The following is a 22,881-nucleotide window of genomic DNA, read 5'->3' as shown; positions in this document are numbered from 1 at the left end:
AGTGATTCAATAAGAGATCCTGTGTGGAGACTAACCAGATACATGACCAAGGGGAAAATCCATAATTTTTAAGGGTCTTGGGACTATTTAGTTACAATTGACCGTCATACAGATTGTATACACTTAGATTTGTGTCTTCATGATTTGGAATTTTCATGAATCTATACCTATCACACACATTTCAGAGAATCAATTTTTGAAATAATTATCATATTCATGTTATGTATTCTCAGCAGGTACACATTAAACAGATTATGAAAATAATAAATAGAGAACCTTTGCTTTTCATTTTCACCCACCTCAGTGTTCCTGGTAAAAATTTTGGCACATCAAAGGTATTCAAACCTTCATCAGTAAATGAATGAACCACTGAGGGTAAGGGGCATCTGCCAATACTGGTCAAAACTCTTTGAAGCATCTTTTCCAGACCTCAAAGAATCCATAATAATCCCTCAGCCCTTGTAGCTATTCTGGATATACTGACAAGAGGGGAAATATGAATATAGCAGGAACACAAGGGGTAACTATTCCTACAACTGAGTATTAAATTAAATTAATCTCTGACATTTCAAGAGGTTTAACTAGAGAGGCTATATGACATTAAGAAGCGCTAAAAATTTATAAAATAAACAAAATCTAGCAACATAAAAAAGTGGGTATACAGGGTAAGACAGAGAAGTTATGGAAGGATATTTGTATTAAAACACCTTCTAGATATTTTCTTGAGGTCATTTTTAAGCCATATTACTCTATTGTTTAGAATATGTCTATGTCTATAATGGGGCCAAATTGAAGCTGTCTCATAATTTGAGATAGTTCACTTTAATTGCTGGCCTCGCTTTTCCCAGTCAGAATGGTCCCAGTTGCTGTACAAACTGTCAGGATTTTTCAGTGCTGGTTAACCTGCATTTTAATCATGCTCCCATGCTGGTCTTTGCCCATCTGTTTTCTTCTCTTCTCCAAATCTCTTCTTTCTTGCCTCTCTTGTTTCCTTTCTCCTTCCCCCTCCTACATTTTACCAACATTGAACATCCATCACTCAACAGGCTCCATTTTGGATGCCATATCAGGCACTGGGGATAGAAAAGTCAGTAAGATAGTGCCCCTACTTCCAAGGTATACTCTGGATACTGATCTACACACCTCCAAACCTGCTGTTAAAATGTTGATACCTGCAGACTCCGTCTCCCAGATGTGAGCTCCATGAAAACAGTCAGGGGTTATGTGTTACCGTCTCTACCAGCACAAATGAGTGGCATATCAAAGGCACTCAATTCTTGCTGTTGAACAAATAAATCTAAGCTAATGTCTTAATCCAGTGAGTTTCCAATTACTCTTCAGAACATTAGTCTGGGAATATACTCTTGAGAAAAGAAGCCTGAGAGTCTAATGTATGGGAACAATGGATGCCTCCTCCTCCTCCTGCTATAGTCACAAAGTGTCATTACCCTATTAAAGGCACTGGAAAGTCCCATACGAGTGAAATATGTTTAAGTTATGCCAATTTTTCCTAGTTTATTTAACTGCACGAGTTTATTTTTTAAATACAGCAAAACATGAAACTAGTCATCTGTGAAAAATGTAGAGGCCCTTCATTCTCAGAAGTGAAGCCCTTGGGGTGGGGAGAGCTGTTCTGAATGGCTTTGAGCAGAGATGGAGCTGCACGGATCAAAGCCATTCAAGGAGGCTCACCCAGCTTCTCTCAGTTCTTCACCCTTCCTCTGCCTTCAAGCACACCATGTGCTAGCCACTTCCCACGAACCTGGGCCACAATCCCTATGTCTCTGCTGTTTACACCTGAAATGCTGCCTCCTCCCTATTACTAAAAATAAGGTAGTTGTACAACAACCATAAACCAATTTGGAAAATGCCTCATACCATTTCCCAAGTTGCTTTCCATCATATTCAACAAGTGTGTATATCAATGCGCTGTTTTTAAAGTAGACTTTTGTTCGCTATTATCTAATACTTTGCAAATGGGAAGAACAGCTTGGGTCGCCCATCCATTTTGGCATATATATGCTTTCAAAAATAAAATAGAAATTTCTCTTACTAACAACCTGGGTTTTTAACTTATGTTATTACTTGTTTTGTCTTTTTTCATGTTTATTTTGTATGGTGCTGGGATTGAACCCAGGACCTTGCATATGTGAGGCAAATACTCTACCAACTAAGCTATACCCCCAACCCCATTAAGTTATTACTTGAACACATAAATTATAGGGAGAAGCTATTGCAGAGAATATATGGTACATATATTTCTAGTGTGAAAACTTGAGAGATTAAAATTATTTTTCTAACTTGTTATTTCATGTTTGTTTACTCCTGAATGTTTTTCTACTTTTAGGAGGGAGAATATTTAAAAGAAAGTTTTCAGAAGTCTAAGATGGCAAATTGATTCAAACACAGCTTTTGAGGCAAAGTTTACTAGAAAATTCAATTTGAAAATGTAGAGGAGAAAATCATGTCCTGTAAATGGTATGAATCGTTCCTTGGGATTCTTCTCTTATGACCCCAGAAGGATTTGGAACAAGAGGGCAATTTTTTCTCCAATTTTAAATAGAAAACCATATTAGTTCTACTAAGTGTTTATTTTCCATTAATACATTAGAGTTTACAAACTGTTCTCTTTCAATTCTCCCAGTAGGCCTGACTGGTTGGCATGGGAATAAAAATAGCTACTATTAACTAGAGGCTCTGTTCTCAGAGACTTCCATACAGGACCCCTTTAGTGCTTGAGCAGCTTTCTGAGATAAGTTCAATTATTTTTTTTTAATTTTTTATTTTTTTATTGGTTGTTCACAACATTACAAAGCTCTTGACATAACATATTTCACACATTAGATTGAAGTGGGTTATGAACTCCCAATTTTACCCCAAATGCAGATTGCAGAATCAGTTCAATTATTATTTTCACTGGGCAGAGAGAGAGACTGAGGCACCACTAGTTTGTGGTAGAGCCAAGGTGCAAGCCCAGGCAGTCTGCCCTCCCCCATTAGCTTGTGTTTTTAACCTGTGCACTAACCTGTCTCTTATGACCATAGCAAAGCTTGTTCTTCACAGCCTGCAGGATGAAATACTGGCTCAAAGTGTGTTGATGTGTTGCTCACTCAAGGAAGGGAGCAGCCCCTGGAGGTCCAAGGTCAGCACCAGAAGATCCACATAGAGGATGGAATCCAACCCTTCAGAGACCGGGGCAGTGTGCTCTTCTAGTTGGATGGGGCCTCCACTGTGAATGAAGCACACAACGGGAAGGGCCTTCTCCAACAATCATGTTTTAAGTACAAGTGCCCCTCAAAATTCTGCCTATAACTATATGAACAGCGAAGAAAACTGGAAAACTCAAATGACTTACCCAAGACCATTGAGCTCTTACATGGTAGATCTACACTGGAGACAGTCTATGGGTCCCCGAATCTGGTGTCTTCCACACTCTTCCCCTTCTGTGGCATCCTCTTGTCACTTTTTACCAATTCTGTGTATTTTTAAGTCCTCTGGGCAGACTTGAGTAAGCCAGAAATCTGACTCCCAGTTTTCTCATAAGAAAAATGGATACAGCCTGTCCAACTCTGCTAAGCAGTTTTTAGGGGTCAATGATAAAGAAGGATATTGTCGAGTCTCCATGTAAATACACACAGACCAGCACTTCTTTTCTCTAGAATCATGGTGGTATACTATGTTCCATAGAATCAGGTTCTCTATAATCCTAAATTACATATGCTAACCTATTTATTCCAACATTTCCTACACCATTTGTGTGCAGTCTTTCTGAACTATTATCTCTTCATCCCAAAGCAGAATACATACTAAATAAAAAAAAGTACACCTATCCTACCTATCTTTAAGGAGATTCCTGACTAAGAGTAAAGATAGCGGCCAACTAATGCAATCGGAAGCAGCTTTCTAAGAGAATAACTGAAAATAGAAATGCAAAAGGAAATAATGAATTTTTACCTAGAGAATTTAGGAGAGTTTCAACAGAGAGATCACACTTAAGTGGACACGTGAGAGAGAATTTTGGCAGGCTGAGGGCAAAGAGTATTCTTTGCTGAGGGCAAAGAGGATCTATGTGGGCAAAGGTAGGACAATGATAAATGTCAGGACGTGTGCAGGGAATAAGTTTTCGAGAAAAAAGATTCAGTGTCTGCCGTGCCCATTCTAATGGAGGGCAGAGGCTAGATACCCAAAAGTGTTGTAGAATAGGGTAAAACATGTGGGCTGTGGTTTGTAGGTGGGCACTGAGTACAGAATGGACTTGTTTGGTTGAGAAGACCATGGTAAAGTCAGAGGAGGGAAAACTCCATAGGAAGCAGAGTTCAGCCAGATCTGGGACAGGAAGACCAGGTGCACAGCATTACATACAAGAACATGTGGGTCAAGATCAAGGCAAAGGCACTGAGCTTGAAAATAAGAGCAGAGGTGAATGAGTCTCTTTACTCAGGCACTCTGAATGGATGAACAATAATATGATCGGTTTCTTATTTGTGATGTTGGCTCAAAATACATAGTCTCCTGTGTGAGTGTGTGTACACACAGAGAGACACATGCACACAAGGGAAAAAGACGGAAGACAGCCTGTGATTCATTTTGGCATAGGGTCCGTTTCATGGGAGAGATCTGGGTGCATCCGATCGTCATCAATTATTCACCTGGTCTCTGGCAACCTTTCAAAGCACCATATAGGTTTGTGTATTATTTACTCCTTTGCCCTAATGTACTTCTCCTCCTCTGTCATCCCTTCCTCAACCCTGAACTAAAACAAAACTGTAATTAATTTTATGGCACGTAGAAAAATAAAGTCCAGGGAAACGTTCCTCACTCCCTGGAGGGCAATGACTCTCAACTGCCTGAAGAAATGGAAAATGATTTTTACCATCGTCGGGAGAAGAAAAACAGCAATTTCCAATTAAGCTGTTTGCTGTCTGTGTTTAGAAAGAGAAATAGACTGCTTTGGAACACTTTCTGTAAAACAGAATTAAAATCATGGTACACAGTGGAGGACCGGAAAATGACAGGAGGCAAAATAAAGAGGAACATAGAGATGTAAATACAGTGACCAGCACTGGGGCTGGCACACTGCAGGTTGGTGGTTTGCCTTTTACACTGCCCCCAAATTCTGGATATAAAATTGTTGGGATTCTGGGGAAGTCAGACATAAATTCCCGCTGAATTCTAGGAGACAACAAAGTACAACCTCAGGATTCTGGCAACAGATCTCATGACCACTTGTTTCTAACTTCAGGGACCTGGTAACCAGAATGAAGTAGTTTCTCTTCCTTCCTTCCTTCCTTTCTTTATTTTTCTTCTTCTTCTTTTCTGTTTTTTTTTTTGTTTTTATTTTTAATTTGAGTTAAATATATTTAGTTGACGAAGAAATTTTTTAAAAACCATATACATTGTTTCTGTTTCCCCAGACATTTTCAGATAAGAGCCTCTTACATAATCTTGGTACGATGATTGAAGTTAGGAAATCAACATGGAGGCATTTCTATTAACTGACCTACAAACCTCATTGGAAATTTGTCAATGGGTTTCCTTAGTGTTCTTTTTTTCAGATCCAGGATCCAATCCTGGATCGCAGGTTTCTTTTAAGTGCCCTGTCTCCTCAGTGTCCTCTAACCTGGAGCAGGTCCTTGGTCTTTTATTTTAATTACTCTATTCTTATTTTTCACTTATGACAATGACACTTCGGAAGCTTATAGGCCAATATCTTTGTCTCCTCATCCCTTTCCTGCTGATGTTAGTTTCTATGGATAAATCTTGCCTGTATATTGTTGTGGTCTTTGCCAGGTAAAAGAATCTGTCTACCTCCATTTATTAACTGGGATCCTATCCTGCTAAGGAAAGAACATTCCCTCTCTCTCGTTTAGTTGTTTACTACATTAATTATGTCAGCATACAATAATGGATATTATCTTTATTTTACACGTTACATTATGTGGCTCGTTATCAGTATTTACCTTGTGGCTCACTTTTTCACAGACTTGGTTGCCTCCTGTGCCATATTTACATGGCCCATCACTGGTGGGACATTCCCTTGTTCTTGGGCATCATGAGTTCTCCAGGTTCACCTTGTTTGTTTGTTTGTTTGTTTTTTCCCTCATTCTAGCTCTAAAATTGACCCATGTGGAAATGCATTGCTTTCTTTTTCTTTCTTATTATTTGGGGTTTATCTGTCATTTATTTTTATTTTATATATATATATTTTACTTATAATCCATTATAGTTCTAAAATTGAATTCACAAAGATATACACTCTAGGGAATATCCATTTCCATTTCCCCATTCTTTCCTACCGGTCCCCCTGTTGGCTGTTTGATTTATACTCTCTTGGAAGAATATGGGCTAATTGTTGCCATCCTCTGTTCCCTCATCTTTAAATCCAGGCAATGCATTTTGTCAAGAAGATGATCTTCTCAGTACATTACATGCTCCTGAATTTATTTATTTTTTAAAATATGCAGGTACTCATGCACAATTTGTGCCTCCTTCTTTTCTGTTACGTGAAATGTTTTCATACTGTAGAAATTGCAGGAGGACAAAGTCTCTGCCTTTCATGTTTTCAAGTACTGGATCACCTGAAGTTGTACAAGTTGAGTATTAAGAGGCGGTTATTGAAACCACAGAAATGGAGGGCCTTGTGGATCAAAGGCAACAGCATCAAAATAAAGTTATTCAGATGTCAGCCCAAATCCTCTTTTGACCCCTATGACTTTTTCAATGATCTACATTTCAGAAAAGCTGGAATAATAACTACCCTTATAACCAAAATGAAAACCAAAATCATAGCTATGACCTTGCATTGAATTATATTGTGTAACTTAAAAGCATTTTTCACATGCATTATTTTGGTAGACACTTCCTTCATCCCGTGAATAGCTGTAAGAAGTTTGCTAGTCTTCATATCACATATAGAGACAAGGGGGTTCAGTGACTTCAATATTTTTCTGTCATTCCCACAGATGGAGACATTCCTGGGACATCGTGCCATATCCATACCTCTAGTGCCTTTCAGAACCACGTGGTGCTTACAGAGTGACCAGGAAACAGATAGGACCAGATTAAATACAATATTCAGTGAATATAGCCAGTCGGGTGGAGTCAGGAATTCTTCATGCCTTTAGTGATTCAGCCAGCATTAGGCATTTGTTGTATGCTTGGTATGGGATTGCTGGGTCCTCAGGGAATACAGGAAAGATGGGTGATAAAGTGCAATGTGAAAATAGACATGTGACAGCATGCTGTGATGAAGACAGGTGTGTTCATGCCTGCTTTTCAGTAAGTAGAGCACTTTGGGATTTTAAAGTAACCAAGAATGAGAGGGATAACATTTTTTGTTTTGAGGATGGATAACCAGGGATTGAACTCAGGGGTGCTTGGCCACTGAGCCACATCCCCAATCCTATTTTGTATTTTATTTAGATACAGGGTCTCACTGAGTTGCTTAGTGCCTTGCTTTTGCTAAGGCTGGCTTTGAACTCATGATCCTCCTGCCTCAGCCTCCTGAGCTGGGATACTGGCATGTACCACTGCATCCAGCAAGGGATAACTTTTGACATAGTCATTCTTCTTAGCACCTGGTATACTTCCCTCACTTTTTTCCTTTTGTTGCATAGTTGCTATTCACACACATGTAATTCATGCTTTTTGAGTAAGACTTTGTTTCCTTCTTGAAGTTTGAGGATCCTCATTTGGAACTTCTACCAACCTGTATTTTCAAATACTTTTTACATTGTCTAAATGCTAGAGGTAAAAGGTTGCATTAATCCCTGCCCTCCTGGAACACTGCCTAGTTGTTGGAGACATGGGGGACATTATGAAGACTCAGTTTTCCTGCCCTGGAAAAATGGAGTAGACAGTAAGAGATCTAAGTTCAACTGACTTGTTGGAATCTGACCTCTGTCCCTTCTGAGCAATGTGATTTTTAACAACTCACTGAATCACTCTGACATTTTATTCTTCTGGAATTTAGAAACTAAAACGGTACATATTTCAAGGTCTATGCTAAGAATTAAATTTAATAGAATAAATGTAAATTGTTTATAAATATCTAGCATGAAGAAAGTGCTTGTGAGTTAAGGGTTAACTATCATGATTCTGTCCTTTACTATGTATCTAGACTCCCTAACTCACTGTGATGTCTTCTTCATCCACGCCCTCCCAAGATAGAAACAGGCCAGTGGAAAGGGCACTCCAAGAACTGCCCTTTTTGGCCCATGAATCTTTCCACCCAAGGACCCATGATTTCATTGGTGGACATTGGTTCAGCGTCTGCCTTCTACCTCTTCCAAGAAAGTCTAACATCCTAACTAGGTCACCTCCATTCCAGGATCATGGCTGTGAGGCCAGAGAATATGTAAACCCCCAAGGGGCTGGAGTATCCTTTGCCTTTGACAATCAGTGTGTCTGTGACAGAAGACAATCTAATGCCAGTCCACACATCTCAGATCCCTGAAATATCAGAGAATTAGGAAGGCTAAGGAAAAATCCTCATTTCAGAGTTGGAAAAAAAGCTAAAGTCATAAGTCAAATCAGTAATCTACTCAGGATGAGAACTCAATCGCCTCTCTGCAGTGGTTAAATTCTTTCCAGCTCATAAACCAACCCAGGAACAAGTCAGATCACTGAACTTACCTGCTTTAGACAAATGAGTCCAAATTCCCTTCTATAGCATATACATATGGAAATCCTTGAGAATTCTCACCCAGTTCTTTTATCTATCTCTGTGGATTAAGAAATTAAATACAGAAAAAAAAATTGGGAAATCCCAGGGTTATGGACAGTATTTCCCTCCTCCCATTCAGACATTGAAGCCCTAACTTCTTGAATCCCAGCTGGAGACGGGTCTTTAGGTTGTAATTAAGGTTAAGTGAGGTCATAAGAAGTGACGACAGTTTGATAAGAAGTTGGTCTTATAAGAAGAATGGAGACAGTAATCTCTTTCTTTTTCCATCACGTGAGGACACAGTGAGAAGGTGGCCATCTGCAAGCCAAGAGGAGAGCCCTCAGAGAACCTGATCATACTGACCCTCTGACTTCTAGGCTGATTGATACAACCACATGCAATGGAGGCATTTTAAATCTTTAACAAACATGATCTAAAGGTGACTTCTTAGAACCTGAAATACAGGCTTGAGTTCACAGTGACACTATTTTTTTTCCCCATTAAGTGTTCACTAATTCTTCCAGAATTAATATAAACAAAGCCTGAATGGCAATGCTAGTAAGAGGTAGGAGAGGAAGTTGGGGGCAGGGGGCTCAGGAAAAGTACTGTATTGCACTGTCATGGACAGAATCAGTATTTGGAATGGCCATGGTCAGCACCAGGGAGTCATATGAGGCAATGAGGCAGAGCGCTTCCTGTATTCCAACAGAAATGGGCATGACTCTCCTCTTATACTCCCACCCGCACAGAACCGCTCCCAGTGGGACCCTGGGATTCCTCGCTCTGGTCTAATTTTAAGTGAATCAGATGAAGCAGCTCTTTGCCACATCCCTCTGGAAACTATTCTAAAATTGAGCAGATCTCATCTTTTGAAAATGTTCCCTGAGTAATGGAAACATGAGGAAGGGGAATATGCTACAGACCCCAGATGCATCTTTCAACCACAGTGGAATGCGTTATACCAGATACACTTTTACAGTGGTCAGGGTGGACGTGGGAAAGATGTGGGGAATAGGATAATAAGTGCTGTTTTCATCATAAATCACTTCCATTGCTAGATGCTCTCAGCTCTTCAACCACACAATGCTGGGCACATTGGGAGAGGTTCGATTCCATTTCAATCCAAGACATGCAGATATTGTTACATGGCAGACACCATCTTTATTTATTTATTTTTATTTGTTCCTTTTTTTAGTTTTACATGACAGTAGAATGTATTTTGACATATCATACATACGTGGAGTATAACTTCTTATTTTTGTGATTGTACATGATGTGGAGTTTCACTGGGTGCATGTTCACATACGAACACAGGAAAGTTATGTCCTATTCATTCTACAGACACCATCTTTTATTTCTTTCATTTTTTATCTTTTGGTACTAACGATTGAATCCAGGGGTACTTAACTACTGAGCTACATCTCCAGCCCCTTTTTAAAATATTTTATTTAGTGACAGGGTCTCACTGAGTTGCTAAGGCTAGCTAAGTTTCTGAGGCTGACTTTGAACTTATGATCCTCCTGCCTCAGCCTCCTGAGCTGCTGGGATTACAGGCCTGCACCACCGCATTCAGAAGACAGATACCATCTTTTAACAGCCTCATTTTCTAGTTTCCACAAAGATCTCACACTGTTAAAACAGAACAGATGAACTCAAGAACATTCTAGTCACTGACTTGTGTAGAACTATAACTCAGATAATAGGCAGGGCTTCTTTCAATCTTGAGATTTGATCTTGCCCCAAATTTACACTCAAATCCAAAGCTGATTTAAATATGTCTGTGAGTTCCTGGCAAGGTTTTGTTCTCAACAATCATCTTTGTCTCTTGGCTTCAGCATCTCTGTGTGCTTCTTCTTCCCATACTTTTTCAACTCATTTCTTTTGGTTTTCCTTCTCCCCACAAAACTAAAACCTGTCTCTCTGAAGTTTGCTACTTAACTATCTGAAGAATCATAAATGTGTATTGGAAAGGCTGTGAAGAAAATAACTTCAAATAATATACAAGTTTGCAGGTGGCTGAAAATATTGTAAGTCAATCCAACACCTAAATATTTTCATTGCCCTCATATCTCACAGTCTCAAACTGCTTTGCTCTTCCTGCCTTTGTCTCTAATTCCAGCCCACATGCTCATGTCCTGATCTGATTTTCACAAGTGAAACAAAAATTTATACTAATTTAATAGCGTCTAATGAGAGGGCATTTACTGTTGCGTGGACATTTCTGACCTGAGTCTCTCTCTCTCCTGGATCATTCCAAGGTACCTATCAAAGTCTTTTTCATAAAAGAGGATAAACTATTGTATGGAGAAGATGAATTCTGATACCAGAGCCTAAAATTTAGCACACATTCCATTCTGCTGTATTTTCGACTGCTTCTCTACCACTCCATTGAACAGGTGGTCAGGGTTGCGATTACTGCACCTGTGACTAGGTCCTATGCCAAGGTTAGCCCTCAACTGAAAAGAAACCATAGACTACAGCCATCTTTCTCCCCAGTCAGGCTATCTGACCTGACTCACTTAGGTTATGCCCTACTTTAGAGTGGCTTTTCAAGCCTGAGGATATAGCTCAGTTAGTAGAGTGCTTGCCTTGCATGCATAAGGCCCTGGGTTCAATCCCCAGCACAAAAAAAAAAAAAAGAGTGAGTTTTCAAAGACCTTTGTTAAATACAAGTATCAGTTGGAAATCTGTTCTGGTGCAATGGAGATGCGTGTCTCTGTTTATTGAGGACAATTTAAGTTGGAAATCTGTTCCTGCTCTATGACCAATCACCTCTTTCATTTATTTATTTATTTTTGTATCTGCAAAGTTGTATTAATACAGTCTACTCTTAGGGTCGACAAGGATATCCAAGAACAATTTAATACAAAAATTAGTTTGGATGTATTCAATTATACACTGCTAATGTTATTTATATAACTTCATTTTCATCCATTAATCTCATCTTAAATTGTATTTGTTTATTGGGTAACAGAGTGCAGATTCTTTGGGGCAGGTAAGACTTTTGGGTATGTGTACATGTGCTATTAAAAAGAGATTTATCATAAGGAATTAAGACCTGTGAGTTTGAAGGCTGGCAAGTGCCAAGATTGGCGAGTCTGCCCTGTGAGTCAGCAAACTGAAGACTCAGGAGAGTGAGAGTATACTCCCCGTCTGAGGGCCAGTAGATTTAAGAAACTGTTCAAGTCTGAAGATAGAAAAGAAATTGCTGTCCCAATTTTGAGGCCATCAAGCAGGAAGAATTCTCTCTCACATGAGGAAAGATCAGCCTTATTGTTCAACTTACGTCTTCAACTGATGGAATGGGGCCCTCCACGTTAGGAAGGGCAGTCTGCTTTACTCAGTCTAAATGTTAATCTTATCCAAAAGTACCTTCACAGAAAAACCCAGAATAATGTTGAATCAGACACGCGGGCACTTTATGGCTCAGTCAAATGACAAAAGTATTAACTGTTACAGTATGAAGGAAGGGTCAGGAAGAGAGGTAACCAGGAGAAGCAAACACACTGGGTTAGAAAGTTTCTACCATCGGGGAGAGGGGAGGGGGAAAGGTTCTAGTGATCTTCCAGTTCTCAATTAATCTGGTCATTTAAAGGAGTAAATGAGTCCAGGTGGGGTCTAGGATAGAGCCATTCAAGAAGTGACAGGGCCCAGATAAGATCCCACTGGCCCTCACACCTACAACCCAGAAGCCTGTCTGCCACATCTGAGTCTCTCCTTTTCCAAGAAAGAGTCCAAAGCACATTCTTTCTTCAGTGAAGGGTTGGTTGTTTTTATTGGTTTCTGGTGGCAGTTATTGACAGGATTGAAACTTTGATTAATGATGCAAAGCTTTTAAATTTGAGATTCCTAGTCCTTTTGGGAAAGTCTGAATAAGAAACTATGACTTCTCTGTTTCCGATGACTCTGAAGGTGAAGCAAGAGCCCTGAGCTGGGGGGCAGGCAGAGCACAATCCTGTTATCCTGGGTAAGTGGTTCACAGCATCATGGAAGCTCTGGGCTATCGGGCATTAGAAAGGCCAGCTGATCCACCACTCCACCAGGTGGGGATGATGTCCTGTGATGGTAACTGTTTCATTGAAATATCTTCAGAAAGGGGAAACTACATTCATTTTTTGTGGTACTTTTTTTGTTAATTTTTTTGTTTGTTTTAATTAGTTATACATGACAGTGGAATGCATTTAAACACTTTGATATATCATATATAGATGGGATATAATTTCTCATTTTTCTAAGTGTATATGTTGCAGAATCATATTGGCCATGAAGTCACATATAAAGTAATAATATCTGTTTTATTCTACTATCTTTTCTATCCCCACATCCCCTCCCCTACCTTCTCATCACTTCCCTCTACCTAATCTAAGGTAACACTATTCCTCTCTAGTGCCCCCCCCCGCCTTGTTGTGAATTAGCATCCGCATATTAGAGAAAATATTCTGGCTTTTGGTATTGTGGGATTGGCTCATTTCACTTAGCATGATATTCTCCAACTCCATCCATTTACTCTTCTTTAAAGCTGAGTGAGTTTACTCTTCTTTAAAGCTGAGTAATATTCCACTGATTATTATCCATTCATCTATTGAGGGACACCTAGATTGGTTCCATAGTTCAGCTATTGTGAATTGAGCTGCTATAAACAGTGACATGGCTGCATTACTGAAGAATGCTGATTTTAAGTCCTTTAGGTATAAACCAAGGAGTGGGATAGCTGGGTCAAATGGTGGTTTCATTATCAGTTTTCTGAGGATTCTCTATACTGCTTTCCATAGTGATTGCACTAATTTGCAGTCCCACCAACAATGTATGAGTGTACCTTTCCCTCCACATCCTCGCCAACATTTATTGTTGCCTGTAGTCTTGATGATTGCCGTACTTTTTAATATCAAGTACTTAAACCAGCATTTCAATTTATTACTAATGAATTACAACAGCTGCTCTGTGAAACAGTTATTTTGATCTGTAATTTATGGGTGAGAAAATTGATCTTCAGAAAGATGAGCTCTGTCCTCTCTATTGGGAACAGGTTAATTGCAGAGTTCTTTTCCCATCCAAGTTCCGGTTGGTCTCCAAAGCTTGTCTACCATGGGAGCAGTTAGAGGCACAGATATTGGTCTCAAACTCAGTTCACATCCTAAGACTTCACTTTTTAACTGTATAGCTCTGAGCTCAGAGGTGGTTTCTTTCAGTGATTAAGTGGCACTGAGTTCAATTCCTAATACCTAAATAAATAATAAAAAAAGAAAGTACCAGACTCAGAAAGATTCCGTGAGGATGGAATCTGTCTTTTTGAATTGCTTCTCATGATGCCTTACATATGGTGAATGCTTTTGTAACTATCACTAATACTGTGCCAACCTGGTGTCTGGGTCGTGGTTTGCTTTAGCACAACTGGATTGGAAATCTGCAGGCCTTCCAGCTCTGACCCTCTACAGCTGTCTGCAATGTTCTGCTCCTGAGGGAACATTGGTGCTGCTACGCAGCATGAATCTATTGCAGTGACTGACATGGTGTCTCCAGCTCCTGTAGCCTCCATTCATTTTGGAAACTCCTGGTAAGAGAATTTCCTTTCTGCTGCCCACTTTGCCCACCCCATGGCAACCCAAACTAAGCCATTATTTACACCACCTCAAACACAGACCGAGCTTTAGGAAAACAAAGACCTGACAGTGCTTGAGATTTCTACCACTTCTGTCTTGCAAGACATAGGTGTTCCTAATCAGAATGAGTGGCGGGCACATCCCTGCAGTGGGTGAGAAAAGAGCTCCTCTGTGTTCAGCACATTTCATTCATTCCCTGCCAGGAAGAGAGTCCCAGTCAAAGGTAAAAGCAATTCTTCCTCTAGTTGGACCTAATTGTCCAGATCCAGAAAGGAACATGACGCAGGCGCCTGCCAGTATCTGAAAGCAGAGCAGATGTTCTCAATTGCTCCCTCTTTTGTAATTCTACCCTGCAAATAAGAATTTCAAACCTGGAAAATAATAGGAATGCATGAACCCACAAAGGGACATACACAGCAAAAGAAGACAAACCATGGGGTAAGAGAGTGAATGCATTTTGAATCATCCAAGGGGAATATTTAGGAATTATTTTCCTATCAGATCAGTACCCATGAAAAACAATTTTACCTCTAAATAACTTCTAATTGAGATGGAGAGGGGATGAACTATTCTGTTGAATGTGCTCTCTTAAATTATAGAAATATAGCAGGATTCCTTTTAACACCAGGATTGAGCACTGGTCAATAATTGTCTGCAAAGATGGTATGTTCTAACAGGTTTGATTTATAATCTTATACTGTAAGGAGTTATCAATAGATCTGTATGTTATGCTTTAGTGCAGTTCTATAGGACCTTGGAAAATAATATGGAATAAATGTTACCAAAGGCAAGAGCTAGATAAACCTGAGAATGGACTTATTCAGAAAACTCTGTTAACATATCCATTTTCCAGATAGGGAACTGAGATATGGAAAAGTTAACTTTCCTAAGATTTAAGGATGAGTCAAGGACAAAATAGAAGCATGAGAAACTTGAATTTTATGGCCAGATGATTATATTTCTTTCTTTCTTATATAGTTGAATGCGTTAAGTTTGAAAGGTTATAAAGACAATTCCAATTCCAATTTTCAAATTTCTTTAGTAAATACTTAGCATGCCAGAGAAAAAGAATGCTAATTCAAGAATGTAATAGCCATCTTTTACTTTCTGCAATCTTGCTCTGGTGTGATAATGAGAAAAAAAAAAATCAGCCTAAAATCAGTCTCAGATAAAAACCAGCACCTTGAAAAACAAGTGCCCCCCAAAGAAGAAAAGGAAAACACTAAAGAAACAAAATGTTTTTATTAGCTTCTTGAATGATTCACTCTGTGGCCTTCTAAGAGGCAAGTGCATCACCTGGAAATGAACTGGGATTTTAAGTCTCTTCAAGTAATCGAGAGGCAAGTGCATCACCTGGAAATGAACTGGGATTTTAAGTCTCTTCAAGTAATCGAGAATGTCTGCTTGACACCATAGAATCCTGTATCTTGAGGGGACCTGGGATCTCCCTGGAACCATCCCCAGCTGATGTCCCATTCCATCCCTGGACAGTGTTCACTGGACAGGACAGCCCAGGTATAGACTGAAGCCTTCATGGAAACAAAAGAGCTTGCACACAACACAACCCATGTTGCTGATAGAACACCTTCCTTGTTCTGAACTTGACCTCTCTGGAGCTGCACTTCTTGGTCTTCCTTGGGCTCTCCATAACCTCTCTAGGTAATTCTCACTTAGCAGCTTCCTTTTGGGGATTGGAGGCCAGTGATCCTGTGCTCTCTCTGTCTTCCTGTTTCCAAACGATGTGTACAGAAACTTAACATTTATAAAGTATTTTCATAAATGTCTCTCCCAGGATTCAAGCTTCAATCTCATAAACTCCATTTTATAGATAGGAAAGATAGTCTGGAGATGTAAAATTATTTTCCCAAGACCTCTCAGCTTACAAGTGCTAAAACTCCAAACGGGGTATTCTCCCCATCACCCTTTCCATAGCTTTCTCTTAATAAGTAGACAAAAGAACTACAGATGGGATTCTTCCATGGCTCATCACGCATGGGAATCTGAACCATCGTGACCAGGTTCAGTGGCAAAGGAAAAGATCTCTGCCAAGGTCAGACCGTAAGTTGCCTGAGGCTATTGTTGTCCATCCCAGCCTCAAGAACACTACAGGATCAATGGAAGCATACATTGGGAAATAAAAGACATGAGAAAAAATTCCAAACTGGCTAGTTTTCATTTCCTGTTGGCTTTTCCAACACATTCTTGGCATCAGATGAGAGTAGTGTGGTAATGCGGTAAAATGTCTTTGTGAGATGCTAACCATCTAGACAGGGACACTGAGATACCCCAACCCTTGAGGGCTGAAGAGTTCATCTGGACATCCTGAGGTTTTCACAGCAGTCAATGTGGTAGACTTTTTGTCATACCAAGTCGTTTGCTTTTTAGGGAATCTCAAGCCATCGACATTATGGTACTATCTGTATTTCTGCTGCTGGCTCTGATTTGGAAATGTCAACAAAGTAGAATTGCTTTGTGTTTACTTGATCCCTTAAGAGACTATGCAAACTCAATCTTGTCTTGTACTAACATGATGGGATAACTACCCATCTTGGTATGTGTTTTACAGGATTAGTATCAGTACCAAGATGTCATATTGTGCCCTATTAAAACACACACACACAGACACACACACACACTCACACACACACACACACTTGTCTAGGTTCTGAACTTGAAAAATGAATTCAACAAGGCAACAAGGCAGTTAATACTCGTGGTGGAAAAGAAGTATCATGTTTTGATGTGATAGTAGAGGCTCTGACTTATTGAGCACCTTCTAAAGGCCAGATGTTTTAAATGTTGTGTATCATTCTCATAACAAGTCTCTAAAGCTGGTAAAAGAAAATTGTACCTAGTGAAGGAAAGTAACTTGTTGAAGGTCACATTGTTAGAAAATATCTATCCCAGCCAAGTGTTTTTTCTACTGCAGTTAAATGTTTGTCTTCAGATCATATATAAAATGAACTAACTTTTGCAAGGGAGAGGTTTTCTCTCTATATATAATCTATCTATCTATCTATATCTATCTCTCTATATATATATATTCTCTCTATTAATACATATTGTTATATATTACCACATATGTTATTAATATATGTGAAATTATATTATATATTATAATATATATTGAGAGAAATATCTCAGACACAGAAATCTTTCTACTGAAATATAATTTAAGGGAAATTTATTACAAGAAACTATTGTGCTGAAACATGTATATTCATTTTTTAGAACTTAAAAAGTGGCTTCAGTTTTGTTAGATGTTAATTAATTTTTGTGATATGGAGAATGCATTAATTATTCCAAATGATGCCAACTGTTGCATCGAAAATCTTCTCTCCTACTACTCCATAGTTTAATAAGTCGCACTGTGACTTCTTGTTCCTGATACCAGAAAGTCATAGTTCTTCGAATAAGCATGCACAGAGCCCATACTCTGGCAAAGGGTACAGTTGTAGGAAATAGAATACAGAAATATATGAGAGAGAATTTTAGCTACTAGAGAGGCCCCATTCAGAGAAACAGACTTTAATCTGACAATTAGATTTCTAAATTAAGATCCCCTCTGTTGGATATACCACCAGTGTTATCAATATTTAGTTAATCCAAGCTGCCCTGCAAGAAATGAATCACCTCCAAGGGAACTAAGTATTTATGAGGAAGACCCAGAATCAGAACTGGGAAAGGACTAGACCCAAAAAAATCCTGTCAAGAAGTCACTGGGTCCTTGGATGACAGCCCCATTACTGCATCACCGTGTGCTCTCCAATGTGGCAGCCCCAGGACACATGTGGTTACAGAGCCCTTGCAAATGTCTAGTCAAATGCAATGTAAAATGCCTACCAGATTCTTAAAGAAAATAGAACATTGTTTTTAATTGCTCAATTTTTATGCTGCTTGGATGCTCCAATAGTAATACTTTTGATATATTGAGTCAAGTAAAATATATCATTCGAATTAAAAAAAAATAAAATAAAATTTCTATTTTATTTTGCCATAGAATAAGAGAACAGAAAAGATCCACTGCTGTGTAATATTTAGAAGCCCTAGATTCTGAGACCTTTTAAATACAGAGCTGAATTCACAAGAAAACAAGAGAAACTTTCAAGACCAAAAGTTTAAAGAAGGAATCGAGATCCGGATGATGAAGAAATGAGTAGATGCTGTAGCTGCTTAGAAAGACCAGGTCAGGGCGGGAAAAAATGTGAAGGGTCGCTGGGGTCTTAGTAATGGAAAGATTGGGGTTCATTCTCCAGTGGAGTCAGGAGAGGAATATCTGGGCATACTTGTGCATGAGAGTTGAAATTTAGACTTCTGCATTAATTAAGGGCTTCCAAAGATCTACACCTTTTCCACAGATGAACTGAATGTTGTTTAGGACATCCCTCCCAAACAATGACATAGTTCACAGCAACCTTTCCCTGTGGGAAGTTTAGAGTCAGGGAAATCCCACCTCGGTCTAAGCTGTAGTGTCCCACCTTCTCTTTTATGCAAATATCTCTATATGGTCTGGGTAATTTTTTCACTCAAGGAAGTTCTTGCCTCTTAAAAAATGTAATGAGTTTTCATAATGGCGTCAAATCTTTTCTGATATATACTTGCCCAAATGCTCCTTAGAAAGATTTGTTCTAATGCAGATTTTTCTCCAAGTGTGTGTGACAAAGTTCCTTTCTTTACTCCTTCAGCAACCTCTGCATGATATACCAAAAAAAGGGTAATTTTTGCCAATATCATAGGATCAAAACAGCATATCTTTTTAAATTTATGGTCCATGTGAGCATTTCCCCATTAAACCAAATACCCTTCCATATCTGTATCAACTCTGATGGTTTCACCTGTGAATTATTACTCTGTTTGCCTATCAATATATTTTTAAATCCAGCTATCTTCCTATATTGTTATTTTTCTTGTTGGGAGTTACTTACTCTTAAGATTCATACAGTATGCCTAATATGTTGGGCATCATTTTTCCATTCTTGACTTACTTTCATTCATTGAATCTTCTTTTTTGGGGGGTGGGGGGTCGTCGGGATCGAAATCCGGGTCACTCAACCAATGAGCCAGATTTGTATTTTATTTAGAGACAGAGTCTCACTGACTTGCTTAGTGCCTTGCTTTTGCTGAGGCTGGCTTTGAACTCTCCATCTTCCTGCCTCAGCCTCCTGTGTCTCTGGGATTTCAGGCATGCACCACATGCCTGGCTATTTATTGAATCTATATGACAAATCTTATAGGGTGTGTCTTGCTATTCCCATTGACATAGAGGATAAAACAGGTTCAAAAAGACTGAATAACTGACAGAGCCAGAATACAGGTCTTGGAAGCCTGGTACTTCTGTTTGTTATGTCTACTGACTCACTCCTGTTGGATTATTTTGTTGTGTGCTTTGTAATTAAAGACTGTGAGCTCATCTTCAGTGAGGTTTTATCTGGGAGAATCCAGCAGGCCCTGAGATGAAAGCTCATCCCTGGAGAGAATATTTTCATTTGCCTATATTAGACATTTTGGGGATTTCACTGGCAATGTTTAAAAGCTCAGCTGAGATGTAATTTATATGCCATAAAGTTTACTTTCTTAAAGTGTACAATTCAAAATTTTTAGTATATTTACAGAGTTACACAACAAACACCATAACCTAATTTTATAATATGTTTATCCTGCCCCAAGGAAACTTTGTATCCATTGGAGTCATTCCCCATTCTTTTCCAGCCCACTAATCTACTTTATATATCTGTCTATTTGCCTACTTGGAACATTTCATACACATGGTATCATCTGATGTGTATTTTTTGTGACTTCTTTCACTTAGCAAAATATTTTTGTTACTTTCTCATCATGGAAAATGCTAGTTTTATAAATAAAATCCTCAAACCCACATGATACTCAGACTTCAGTTACAGTTCCTTTAACCTGTTGGGCAGGCCATTGCTTAGGCAGGTCTCCAAAATGGAAGACGCTTAGAGGACAGAAGGATAGAGCAGAGGACATCTGGTACCTGTGGAGCTCCTCCTTCTAAGCAGTGGTCATTTTCTTAGAAATCCATTCCTACAGGGAGGTTGAGAACTAGGAGGCTTCAAGGTCTAGGGTATACTCTGTCATATCTCTGTAGGTTTATATATCATTTTTCACTCAAGTTGTTTTACATTTTTTTTTTGTCTATTGGTATATTTCCAATGACGACAGCAACATAATAAGTGCAACATGTGCATTGTATTATTAGAGAAGACTTTGATCATATAGTTAGCAGATTAGTCTAGTAGTCTTGAACAAAACTTATCCAAAAATTGAGGAATGCACAATTGTTCATCATCCATTCTTTTGTCAGATATTCATTAAGCTCCTTCTAAAACCATTTTCTTATAGGAGTATGAAATATGTTATTGAGTAAAGTCAAGATTCCTGTACAAACAATCATAAGTTCTACTGGGAAGTATATACTTCTTATTAAAAAAAAATATGGGTGGGCTGGGGATGGGGCTCGAGCGGTAGCATGCTCACCTGGCATGCGCTGGGTGCTGGGTTCGATCCTCAGCACCACATAAAAATAAAATAAGGATGTTGTGTCCACCAAAAACTAAAAAATAAATATTGAAAAACCTCTCTCTCTTTCTCTCTTTAAAAAAATATGGGTGGAACGATTATAAAAGAGTGTAGAGTGTAGCTGATTCATTTTAGAGATGGAGAAATAAGAAATAAAATAATAGCTCATCCCTGGGATCACAGAGTCTGCCCAGATCTTACCTGCCACCTTACCTGAAGGCTCTTCTCAGCATAAGCAGAGAGCCAGAGGACCCTGGAGTTCATCTCCATCCTAGGTAGCTCTTACCAGTGACAAATGGGATGCCACAGAGAGAAAGCTTTTCCGTCATCAGCCGCTCCTAGAAATGTGTCCTTAATAGACACTATGTGCAGAATTCCTCATCTCCAACACTGCTTTGGGGGAAGCTGAGCTAAGGCACAGTATTAGTAAATGGTGGAAACAAATATCTGTCTCCTACGTCTGTATCCAGATTTCACACAGTTAGGATACAGGGAATAAAATACAATAAGAGAAGGATGGAAAGTAAGGTTCAGAGAGAAGGTTTTTTTTTTTTCTCAAGATACAGCTTGTAAGAGACCCCAATTTAATATCCTAAAATCTACAAATGTGAACTGTAGCACATTATCTTTTAAAATTTACCGTAGGGAAATAAATCGGAACAATCAGCTGACAAGCTGCAAAGATTTCTCAGAATCTCCCAATTAGAATTATACTTATATTGTGTGTGTGTCTTTGTGTGTGTGTGTGTGTGTGTGTGTGTGTGTGTGTTAGATAATGAGAGAGGGAGAGTGAGGGAGGGAGAGGGAGGGAGGGAGGGAGGAAGGGGGAGAGGGGCTCACTAAGATTCCTGAGCAGATCTTGAACTTGTGATCCTCCTGCCTCAACTTCCTGAGTAGCTGGGATTGCAGGAGTACAACACCCCACATGGTATACTGGCATTTTGAGTATTAGTTTCTCCATCTATAAAATTAGGTGACTGTTATTTTCTTCATTTTTGTCCATTAAATATATTAGATGGAATAACACATGAAACCTGCTTCAGCATGTAGCTAAACGCTCAGTTTATGCTTGTCCTTTGTTGAAAAGTCAGAGTAAAGACAATTTAACCAAATAAGGACTCAAATGACCAACATTGTTTTGACCAACCACAGGGTTTTCATGAAGTAAAAAATCTCCATTTCTGGAAAAATACTGAAAAATAACAAATAATCTCATCAGTCCCCCATATAAAATGGACTGTATCAGTGTCTCCACGGACCTGGTGGGTAAAGAATGGAGGTTCATGTGTTCAGAAGTTTTCTTAATAAAGTCCAGTTCCTTCCCAAGGACAAAAAGCCACAGAAGACAGGAATGCTACATTAAATCTGTAGTGACCCAGTCAGCCCTTCCTAACTCCTAACTAGGCAATTCCCAGGAGCTCAGGAAGGAAATCCAGAAGGATATAAACATGAAATGAATCAAGCATGCAATTGATTTTCTGTTCTCTCATTTTCTTTCTATTTTGTTTTGGATATGTGTGTGTGTGTGTGTGTGTGTGTGTGTGCGCGCGCGCGCTTGCTTGCTTGCTTGCTTGCTTGCTTGCTTGCTTGTATGTGTGAGAGGGGGGAGATTTATTTATTTTTATCATCATTGGGACATTAGTATTCAGAGAGAGGAAAATGCCTCTTGAATGAGATGTTTGTAGGGAAAATTACAAGGGAGAGGATGCTGGCTTTGACCGAGCAATGCCCTCTGAGGATTGGGGTGGATCAGAATGGCTTCTCATGTTTTTTCTGCTCCCCTAATGGAAGTAAAATAACAACATGAAATAGAGGGATGGAACAGTCAGCAGGAGAATAAATACCAAGGAAGCGATGTAAACACAGCCCCCAATTTCCCCAGCGAGTAAGAGAATGAGGAATGTGTTATTTATCTCTCTTTGCAATCTGCAAGGCAGAGTATGGAGCTGCCCCCTTTGTGAAAATCTTCTATAAATAATCAAGGAATCGCAGGACGGGAGTTTGAGATGAAGTAAAAGGAATCCAGGAAACAAATTCTACAAACTCTGGGTCTTTACACACCTCTTCCAGGAAGCC

At 39.2% G+C, this 22,881-nt stretch overlaps 1 pseudogene; it reads right to left on the bottom strand.

Annotated features, from left to right (window-relative positions):
• LOC144376714 (DNA-directed RNA polymerases I, II, and III subunit RPABC4 pseudogene) overlaps nucleotides 1-14,174 on the bottom strand; it is a 161,644-nt pseudogene extending 147,470 nt beyond the window's left edge.
• Nucleotides 14,175-22,881: the final 8,707 nt, after the last annotated feature.

This window comes from Ictidomys tridecemlineatus, chromosome 4, assembly GCF_052094955.1.
Source record: "Ictidomys tridecemlineatus isolate mIctTri1 chromosome 4, mIctTri1.hap1, whole genome shotgun sequence".
In the NCBI taxonomy this organism is placed as follows: Eukaryota; Metazoa; Chordata; class Mammalia; order Rodentia; family Sciuridae; genus Ictidomys; species Ictidomys tridecemlineatus.
The sequence above is the reverse complement of the archived record's forward strand: the minus strand, read 5'-3'. Positions and strand labels throughout refer to the sequence as shown.